This window comes from Thamnophis elegans, chromosome 9 (assembly GCF_009769535.1).
Source record: "Thamnophis elegans isolate rThaEle1 chromosome 9, rThaEle1.pri, whole genome shotgun sequence".
In the NCBI taxonomy this organism is placed as follows: domain Eukaryota; kingdom Metazoa; phylum Chordata; class Lepidosauria; order Squamata; family Colubridae; genus Thamnophis; species Thamnophis elegans.
Window position 1 is genome coordinate 40850985 of NC_045549.1, and position 11761 is coordinate 40862745.

The window sequence follows — 11761 nt, forward strand, 5'->3', positions numbered from 1 at the left end:
AGGGCCTTAGTAAGAGAAGTTGTCAAAAACCCAATGGTCACTGAGTTCCAGAGATCCTGTGTGTAGATGGAAAAGAGTTCAAGAAGGACAACCATCACTGTAATCCTCCACTGATCTGGACTTTATGGCAGAGTGGCTAGACAGAACACAGAAAAGCTTGGAGTTTGAGGAAAAAGTACCTGAAGGACTCTCAGACTGTGAGAAACAAGATTTTCTGATCTGATGAAACCAAGATTGAACTGTTTGACCTCAAATCTAAATGTTATATCTGTAGGAAACCAGGCACTGCTCATTACCTGCCCAATATAATCCTAATAGTGAAGTATGATGGTGGCAGCACCATGCTGTAGGGGTGTTTTTCAGCAGCAGGGAGACTGGTCAGTGTTGAGGAAAAGCTGAATGGAGCATAGCATAGTACAGGGATATCCTCAATGAAAACCTGTTCCACAGCACTCAGTGGAGGTTCACTTTCCAACATGACAACAATCCTAAGCACAAAGCCAAGGAAAATCAGGAGTGCTTAGGGACAACTCTGTGAATGTCCTAGAGTGGCCCATCCAGAGCCCTGACTTGAACTCCATTGAACATCTCTGGAGGGATCTAAAATGGCTGTCCACCAAAAGTCACCATCCAACCTGACTGAGCTTGAGAGGATTTGCAAGGAAGAATGGTAGAAAATCACCCAATCCAGGTGTGCAAAGCTTGTCACATCATACCCCAAAAGACTCAAGGCTGTAATTGCTGTCAAAAGTGCTTCAACAAAGTAACTGAGTGAAGGATCTGAATACTTATGCCAATGTCATATTTAAGTTTTTTTTCTTTTTAATAAATTTACAGTCATCTCTAAACTTCTGTTTTCACTTTGTCATTATGGAGTACTGAGTGTAGATTAATGAGGAAAAAAAATGAATTTCAACAATTATAAAAACCGGCTGCAGCATAACAAAATTGACAAAAGTAAAGGCAGTCTGAATACTTTCTGAATTCATTGTATATTGCCCACACTTCTCTTCTCTCCACCCATTTATTCCATATATATATTTGTGTGCATGAATATTGTGATTTAAAAAAAAAAACTCAGAGGTTAATACAGGTCTGCATAACATGTGTCCATCAATCGCCTTATATGCCCTGCCAGCAATTTGTGAAAACTCATTATAATCACTACCTCCAAATAAAACTGCCACCAGGAAGGATTCCTGATCCTGTCCCAAAAGATAGGCAGCTGAGCATCTCCAATACCTCCAGGCCTCACTAACATTGCCAGATTGATTGCTGCCAGCTGCGGGCTGCAAAACAGCTGATGATTATGCCAGGTATTCCTTTGTGACCCACTGCTTTTATTTATGAATGAGGCTCTTTCCCCTTCACGAGCTGTGAAGACCTCAGTTAGTATTATGAGAATTTATGCACAGTGCTATTAATTGTTATAAATAAAGATGACAAAATTGCCCAAAGATCTCCTGGCTGCCTGGCTACTACATTCTATTGTGTCTTTAAAACTGTCTGAAGATGAAGTAATAGCAAATTAGCAATTTTTCAGCCATACACATTCCCCAATACATTTTGCTATGACAATTAATTGACACAAAGTAAGTTTCAAGCAATACATATAGGAAGAGAGAAACTTTAGATCAGTACCTCCATGGGGCATGGAAGATTAATAATTGGCTTGAATTCAACAGCCAGCAGTGTGGTTCAGTGCAATGGCAAAGCTGGCAAACATTCCCCAAAATCTGAAGAGTTGCAACAGAAAACTACTAGGTCTGTGGTGTTTTTATGCAGAGATGGTATTCTGCTGGTTTGCACCGGTTCAGGCAAACTGGTAGAGCCAGAGGTGGGAGGCTCTGCCCACCTGCCCAGACATCCTCACAGATGCTCTGCACATGCACACGCAGAGGTAAGAGAATTTCATGCCTGGATTCATGTTGAAGAAAGTTAAAGCATTATTGAATGAAATAAGATAGATCCAAATCTGACCCAAAGTACCACAAAATATTGGCATAGAAATCTTCATTGTAAGATAATGATTCCTGTAATTTTTTATGCAGATTAGGATATGAAGAAAAAAGTTTTTGAAACATGGAAATATATATAATAGAGGGTATCGACACCTGTGATAGCACTCTTCCCAAAGTAAATTAAACTGGGAAAAAAACCCATACCAAACCTTGAAGATAAAGAAGGAAAGAAAATAGAAATGTTTTTGACAGATGAAACTATAGCTGTTGCTTTACTAATATGTTCAGAAGTGATTCCATGCTATCTGGAATATTATGAACATAAAATGAATATAATGGAGTCACATGTTTGACTTAACATTAGAACATATACATGAAAAACATTAGATTCCACTGTAGCTATATAAAGATCCTTGTCTGAAAGAACAAAAAAAATTATATAAATCTTGTGAAATCAATTTTAAAAATTCCAATGACTTTCAAGTACCAATCGAGAACCTTATGCAAAGCTATCATGGTAATATTAAAGAAAATTTTAAGATAAACAAAGCAGTGGAGTGTATTATTATTATTTGGTCCCAGCAATGTGAACTCCCAGTTCTTTAATTGGTATTGGCCTTCATGCACACGAGTCCTTCCCAAGAATTTAGGATGTCATAATGTATTGGAGTAATATATGTGTGGATCCAAGCATTGTCGTCTTTTATAATTGAGATATGGAAATATTTTCAAATTGCTGTCCAATATTTTCAATATGACACAACAGTATATTGCTAAGGTGACCAGATTTTCAGATTGGCAAAGAGGGACACCTTTGACCGGGGGGGGGGGGAGATGGCCGCGGCAGTTACTGCCAGCCCGCGGCCTCGCTAGGGACGTCTGGTCACCTTAATTATACACATCCTCTCTCTCTCTATCCATCCATCTGTCTGTCTGTCTATCTGCCTGCCTATCTGTCTATCTAGTTATGATATCCCTCTCCCTCTTTTCCCCCCTCTTTCTCCATCCATCTATCTGCCTGCCTACCTCTCTCTCTCTCTCTTTCTCTCTATCCATCCGTCTATCTGCCTGCCTATCTGTCTATCTAATTATGGTCTCTCTCTCTCTCTCTCTCTCTCTCCCTCTCCCTCCCTCATCTCATTATCATCTATCTCAGTGTTTCTCCACCTCGAAGACTTGAAATTATGTGGACTTCAACTCCCAGAATTCTGGGAGTTGAACTCCACACACTTTCAAGTTTCCAAGGTGGAGAAACACTGATCTATCTAATTAATATAATTATTTCTCCCTCTCTTTTTCACTCTCTCTCCAGCGCACACATGCAAATGCATAGGGCAGCCCACCTCACACACAGGTAACTCTGGGCGGCTTACAACATTACGATGCACGTCTCCCCATAGGAGAGGAGATGGGGAAGCCGGGGGCCCGGAGATCACCTGGGGGATGCCGAGGATGCCCCAACTCAGCCCCTCTTCCCACTACAATCATGTGCCGCGACTTCCTCCGAACGTGGCGCTTTACTCACTCCTCGGAGCATTCGCAACTTCACTCCTTCCAATTTCTCGGCCCGGGAGGCTCGCCGGGCTCCACCTACCCCGGGCCCCCATTGGTCCAGCAGGCCGAAGAACGCGAGAGGGGTGCGGTTGGGAGGGAAAAGCGCTTGGCGCGAAGAAGGACTTTCTTCCAACCAGCGGAACCCCCTGGCGCAATCAGGCTGCGATCGGCGGGCGTCCCTGCTGCAATCCGCGCCGCCAGCCGCATCAGCCGGAATCTAATTCAAGAGATCTTAATCTTGACAGCGTTGTTGGGGTCTGTGGGTGAAGAAATTACTTTAATCAGTGGGGTAAAGTTCTTTCTTTCGCTCACCCGAGCTCTGATGAGGGGGAAAGAGAGGACTTTTCTTTCACATCAGAGCTAAGGGGGGGGGGGAGAAAGGACTTTACCCCATTGATTAAAGTAATTTCTTCACCCGCAGACCCCAACAACGCTGTCAAGATTAAGATCTCTTGAATTAGATTCCGGCTGATGCGGCAGGCGGCGCGGATTGCAGCAGAGATGCCCGCCGATCGCAGCCCGATTGCGCCAGGGGCTGCGCTGGTGGGGATGGGTGGAGGGATGGGACTTGGAGTCCTACGATCTTGGCGAGTGGGGATTCCTGCGATGGGATTTGGAGTCCGATGCCCCTGGCGATTGGGGATTCCGCTGGTTGGAAGAAAGTCCTTCTTCACACCAAGCGCTTTTCCCTCCCAACTGCACCTGGGGGACACAGGGAAAGGCGCCCACTCTACAGCCCGCCCACCCTTGGGCTCCGGGGGCAGCACCTTCCCAACACCGCCGCTGCCGCGCTGGTTCCATTGCACCCTGCGGAGTTTCTCGCACACAGGACGGGCGCGACCTGGGAGACATGGGGAAACTCCGCAGGGCACGAAGGAACCAGCGCGGCAGCAGCGGCGTTGGGAAGGTGCTGCCCCCGGAGCCCAAGGGTGGCAGGCTGGCGAGCAGGCGCCTTTCTTGCACACAGGGAGCCGAATCCTTTTGAGAGGGGATGGGTGCAACCTGGGAGACACAGGGAAACTCCGCAAAGGGGGAGAAGGAGAGGAGGGCCATCTCCTCCCCCCAGCCGCCCTACTGTGGAGGGACAAAGGCTAGTGGAGGAGGCAGGGCGGGGAGGGAAGCCAGACTACAGCCTCCCTAGGGAAGGCCTTCGCAAGGCCACCGCCGCCCACCCGAAATGGCGCTGTTACTCACCAGTTAAGCAGCAAGCAAACGGCGAAGATGAAATGAAATGGAGACTCACATGGCGTGCTAAGCGTGCTTAAAATTTTCCATCCCAGCCAGCTCACTGATTGGCTGGAGTCCAGGCCAATCAGTGAGCGGCAGGCTGGGCTGGCTTAGATTTTTAGTGTAGAAGGGAACGAGCGAGCGAGCTAGCAGCTGATGGGCGGGGGAGCGAGCGAGCTGCGAGCGCCAAAATAAAGCGGGTTTTTTTGAGAACAGCCCAGGACGCGGGAAAAATTATGAAAAGGCGTGCCTGTCCTGCCAAATGCAGGATGTCTGGTCACCCTATATATTGCTAACCACTGGGACGACTATGGCTAGTTTCTACCATAATCTTTCAACTTCAATTTCAGATCTTGATACTTTGTCAATCTTCTCGAATTCTTTATCTTTATTTTCTATTCTACTGTCTCTTGGTATTGCCACATCAATTACCCACACTTTCTTCTTTTTAACGATATTATACTTGTGTTATGATCCAAGATGTTATCAATCTGCATTCAGATATCCTACAATATATTAAGTTGCTCATTTTAAACTATTTTTTCAATTATATGTTTCCACCATTTTTTCATTACAGACACATAATATTTTTTTCAGAGGTTTTGAATCATTTTGGCAACTATGTTATGTCATTGTCTATAATCAGTTTGTGCAATTTTCTTGAATAAGCTGCTTATATAGAATGACATAACATGATTTAAGTAAACAAAACCAATCCATTTGCTGCCAATACCAATTGCTTTACCATGATAGTGGCAATTGTAATTAAAGAAAACTGCATTTTTTTTAAAAAAAGAAAATCTTTTAGAAAAAAAAAATTTCAAAATATTTTGTACCAAAGAGTAAATTTAAAGGCACATTTATTTGCAAATTACTTAAGATTTGTTGCCTATATATTATTTAAAGAAAAATTGGTAAGTATAAATATATAATCATATAGTTTTGTCAAATAAAATAATAGTTTTGTTAAAAGTCTTGAACTTAATTCCTATTGATCATTTAAAAATACTTTACAGACCAATTGTAGCTAAGAGTAGGATTGAAGCCTTGTTTAAAGCTGAGATAATCCTTTACAAAATTAAATTCATACAATTTCAATTTCAATATTTTATTTTGAATAATTGTTTCTTTTATAAGATGGTTATCCAATAATATAACCTTGTTATAATATCAATACCAAGGCAGTTTTAGGAAAAATAATTGCACTGAAACTAAGTCAACCATTTTCTTTATCTTCCTAATAATTTGATCACTCAAAGTATTCTAAGATTACTTTGAATATGTTTCCACTGTGATAACAAAAATCATAGAATCATAGAAACGAAACATTTAGACCACTAAATGCAGAGTATGTCACATAAAAATTGCTTCTTTCGTATAGGGTCTAAAATTATTGTGACATCTAGGTTGCATGCTGTTTAGGTAGTAAGAAATTAGATACTACAAAAGAAAGTATGGCTCTCTGAATAGTTATTATCAGTAGTATATTCCCTTTCTTCTTCTTTACTTTTTAATTTTAATCCTGAAGGAAATGTAGTACACTACTGAGGTACACTGTGATAGTACTGTATCCCTGTGCTCCCCAGATATACCAAAAATCTCATTAACTTATTTATTAAATATAACAGCCTGATATTTTCTCTGCTTATTCCATAAATCAGAAAGAATCAATTTGATGCTATTGGAACTTAGTAATATTTCAAGTCTGATTATGACTTGTTGTTTTAAGTTGTGGTCTGCTTATTTTATTTGGCTCAGTATTATGATTTATGAAAAGCTTTCTTAGCTAGTTAAGTATAAATTTATCTCTAATTCTGATTTGAAACAAAATCTAGAGAGAAGGTCTAGAATTTATTTTGAGTGTCCAAAATAAGATCAATTTAATTAAGCTCTGTGGTTAAACATGAAATTATGGATTTGTTTGAGTAATATACAATGTCCAGTCATTTGAAAGATAGCACTGTTTTGAAGAGATAATGTGCCAGAGATGTAGGAGGGGGCTTTCTTCTGCATCACTTCCATCTCAACATCTTTTGGAAGCTGCATTTGTTTCCTTTGGCCTTGACAAATGAAGATAAAATAAAACTCTTCAGCCATTCTTTAAATGTTAACGATCCAGGGGCGTTTATATAAAGGACCATGCAAAGCACTTGAAAGAGCTGCTTTGCAATGTAGGGGGATGCAAACAAATTACCTTTCTTCAAATCATTAAAGCAATTTCCCCTTAGGTTCACACAGCTGATTCTACAAACACAGACATACATATTTGTAGACAAAGACTTTTGAAAAGGGTGAATAGAATTGGGCCTGCCTTCCATGGGATTCCTTGTGATCAGAAAGAAGAAGAACAATACATGCACAGGATAGCTCTGTATGATTAGACAGTATTATTTATCCACTTATTGTAGATACATTTTAATGCATAGGGACTGTGGAACGCACATTATCAAATACTTAGATGTATCTGTAATTTCCCCATTATGATTTTCAGTGACTCATTGTTCGTATGATAGCTGCAATATCCTGACCTTCTTAGAACCTTCCTGAAGGGATGGAATAGTGAAATCATCCAGTGTCAGAAGCCCAGGTGAGATCTAGCATCTTGGACAGGACTACTGCTGAACTGGAAGGTCAATGGTACCCTGAGGAGGCCAACTCTGTGGGATCGCACTGGAAGCTACCGGTGGCAGTAGGTGGTCTCGCAGGTACCCTGGGTCTAAGCCATGGAGCGCTTTAAAGGTCATAATTAGTACTTTGACTCGCACCCGGAAGACAACCGGCAACCAGTGCAGGCCGCCTAAAAGGGGTGTAACATGGGAGCAACTAGGTGCTCCCATGATAACCTGTACAGCCGCATTCTGGACCAGTTGAAGCTTCTGCGTGCTCTTCAAGGGCAGCCCCATGTAGAGAGCGTTACAGTAGTCCAGGCAAGAAAGGACGAGGGCATGAGTGACTGTGCACAGAGAATCCCGATCCAGGAAGGGCGAACCTGGTAAATGGCCCCCCTGGTCACGGCTGTCAGGTGTTCTTCTAAACTAAGCCACGTATCCAGGAGGACGCCCAGATTGCGGGCCCTCTCTGAGGGGGCTAAAATTTCTCCCCCTATCATCAAAGATGGAACAAGATGCACAAATCGGGATGACAGAAACCACAGCCACTCCATCTTGGAGGATTGAGCTTGAGCCTGTTCCTCCCCATCCAGATCCGCACAGCCTCCAGGCATCGGGACATCATGTCAAGGGCATCATTTGGGTGGTTTGGGGTAGAGATGAAAAGTTGGGTATCATCAGCATATTGATGATACCGTACCCCAAAACCATGGATGATCTCACCCAGTGGTTTCATATATATGTTGAACAGGAGGGGTGAGAGAACCGACCCCTGGGCACCCCACAAGTGACGCGCCTTGGGGTCGATCCCTGCCCTCCAGTCAACACAAACTGCGACCGATCCGACAGGTAGGAGAACCACCGTAAAACGGTGACCCCCACTCCCAACCCCTCGAGTTGTCGCAGTAGGATAGCATGGTCAATGGTATCGAAAGCCACTGAGAGGTCTAATAGGACCCGGTCAGAGGAGCAGCCCCTGTTCCGGGCCCGCCAGAGATCATCGACCAACGCGACCAATGCCATCTCCGTGCTGTATCCGGGCCTGAGACCCGACTGAAACGGATCCAGGTAGATAGCTTCATCCAGGGACTGGGGAAGCTGACGTTCTACCGCATTCTCAACAACCTTTGCTACAAAGCGAAGGTTGGAGACCGGACGATAGTTGGCTAAGGAAGCTGGGTCCAGGGAAGGCTTCTTAAGGAGGGGCCTCACTACCGCCTCCTTCAAGGTGGTGGGAAAGAACCCCTCTCTCAACGAAGCATTGGTAATCACCTGGAGCTAGCCTCGTGTCACCTCCTGGGAAGCCGAGACTAACCAAGAGGGACACGGGTCCAGCACACAAGTGGCAGCACTAAGTCTCCCCATAATCCTGTCCATGCCCTCGGGGGTCACAGGGTCAAACTCATCCCAGATGGTCTCCACAAGATTCGTCCCCGTTGACTCGCCTGAATCTACCCAGTCAGAGTCCAAGTCTGTCCGGATCTGAGCGATTTTATCCTGCAGATACAGAAAAAATTCTTCAGCCCTACCCTGCAAGGGGTCTTTCCCAGCTCCTTGGTTAAGTAAGGAGCTGGTCACCCTAAACAGGGCGGCTGGGCAGTTATCTGCAGATGCAATAAGAGCAGAAAAATGTTGCCGTTTTGCCACTTTTATCGCCACTAAGTAGGATTTAATATGAATTCTTATTAGTGTTCAATCAGATTCGGACCGGCTAGTCCTCCAACCACTCTCTAAGCATCTTTTCCGGCATTTCATCTCCAGGAGCTCCTCGGTAAACGAGGGAGCTACCTGGGATCGACACCAGGTCAGAGGCCGCAAAGGCACAACACGATCCAAAGCTCCAGTGGCCGCCTTATCCCAGAATGAGAAATTAAAATGGCTCTTTGCAACACCCCAACCCAGAATGACAATTCATAATCCAGACAGATGCCAGTGATGCAGCAGTAGCGGCACTGCTACTTCAATAGAATAAAGAAGGGCACCTTGTGCTGTGCACTTACATCTCCAAAAAACTCACCACTACTGAAAGGAGGTGGGCCATTTGGAAGAAAGAAGCATTTGCGATCAGGTGGTCCCTGCTCACTTGCAGACATTTCTTGGAAGGAGGGATTGTGCCGTTCGAGGTCTAGACTGACCATAAAAACCTCGAAGCTCTCTAAGCCCATCAAAGACTGTCGCCAAAGCAAATTTGATAGGCACAATACTTTCAAAAGGTTCACATTCAAAATGAAACATATCCCGGCAGGGAAAAACTTGTTGGCTGATGCCTTGTCAAGAAAACCACAGTACAACAGTAAGAAGGAAGAAGTGGTTCACCCCACCCTTTCTTCATCCCACCAAAAGGAAGTCCAAGTCACTACCTGAAGCCAGGATAAGCTGATGACAGCAATGAAATTGGTGCTCCCAGCAGACCCATGTCTCAACAATAACAAGGACATCCTAACGATGAAAGATGGCTTAGCCTGGAACGGGTCCAAACTTCACGTCCCTGTGGGGTTGAGGCTGGAAGTTTTACAGAGAAGCCATGATGTGAAACTAGGAGGTCACTTTGGATTCCTAAAAATGCTCCACCTCGCCAGGCACCAATTTTGGTGGCCAAAGATGAAATCGGAAATGGAAGATTACGTCAAAAGCTGTGCTACTTGTACGACAATGAAAATACAACCCCCTGGACTACTACAATGGGTGGCCAACCTTAGCCAACCATGGGAAGAAATTGCAATGGACTTCATTGTCAAGCTCTCAGACAGCAGCGGGAATAGAGTAATCTGGACAGTTATTGATTTGTTTTCCAAACAGGCACATTTCATCATTTGCTCAGGATTTTCCGTCCGCAAAGAAATTAGTGAAAATGTTTGTGAAACACATTTATAGCCTGCATGGAGTGTCCAGGAGAATCATTTCAGACCGTGGAGTCCAGTTCATCGCTAAGTTCTGGAGAGAGTTCCGGAGGTCCTTTGGGTCCACACAAGGACTGAGCTTAGTGTTTCATCCAAGCATGAATGGAGCAGTGGATAGTGTCAATGCGATGGTGGAACAATACATCCGGTGTTATCAGACTTGCTACCCTTCGCCGAAGTGGCGTACAACAACATGGTCCACAGCAGCACTGGATTAACTCCTTTCCAAATTACCAGTGGCATGGAATTTTTTCCCATGCCTGAGCTGCCTAGAGAACTCCATCGTCCATGTCTAAAGAAAGGATGGGAAAATACGAAAATACGGAAGCAGCAGAAGCCTACAAGAAGCAAGCTGATAAACACTGCTCGCTTCAAACCCCTCCCTTCCATGTGGGGGACAAAGTTTTCGTATCTACCAAATACAAAAGATTAAGAATGCCTAGCAAGAAATTTGGCCCAAAATTTCTAGGTCCATTCCCAATAGTGAAGATAATTAACCCAGTTACAGTTCTACCCAGAATTTTAGGGAAAATTTATCCAGTATTTCATTGTACCTTATTGAAGCCAGTAATTGGGTCCAGCATATGAACGTCCACCCAACCTCCCACTCCTCCTGTAGTGATAGAAGGGAAAACACATTATGAGGTGAAAAAAATCCAATGTACCTTGGATGGACTCCAAGCTGTATACGGGTCACTTACAGTATTTAGTGCATTGGAAGGGGTACCCTTTGTCTGAAGCTACTTGGGTGAAAAGCTGGAACCTAAAAGTGGATAAGTTAGTAAAACAATTCCATTATAAGTTTCCCGATAAGCCAAAGGGTCCCCCTGGGGGGGGGGGGGGAAGAGATGGTTAATTATGTTATGTTAACCCCTACATTATTCTCTTTTCAGGAAACATTTTTCTTCTGAGGAGGTTCCTTTTGGGATCTTTGGCCTGCCACCCTATGCCATTTCTATAGTGGGGAAATGGGAGGGGGAATAGTAAGGAGTAGGATGTGATGTAAACAAAATAAATTTCCTTTTAGATTGCCAAGGTCATCCTTTATATTGGTACCTCTGCACCTGACTGGAACTGGATGGGTGGAACTGCCAGCATGGCAGTGGAAGATTGGACCATGTGATGGACTTGTGGGAGTAGGGGCAAGATCTTCAACTTTCAACTGGGTGGAGAAACCAGGAAGCATTCAGATTCGGGTTTTCCCAGATGTGACAACATGGCTTTCTTAATAAATTGGAACTTTGAGCAATACTTTGCCTTGGACACTGATTTAATTTTGGATGTTATTTAGAACACTGACATAGAGTGCATTTCTCTCCCACTATTAATTATAAATAAAAATTTTAAATGTAAAAATATTTAATAGTTAAATATTTCCTCCACACTTGTCATTACTATTCTGAGCTATCAGGTCTTTGAAAGTGATGGATTACACATCACTCACCTCACTTAGTGCTTTTTAATGACATAATCTTTCACAACAAGAGGCTAAATATTCTGTACCTCTTTG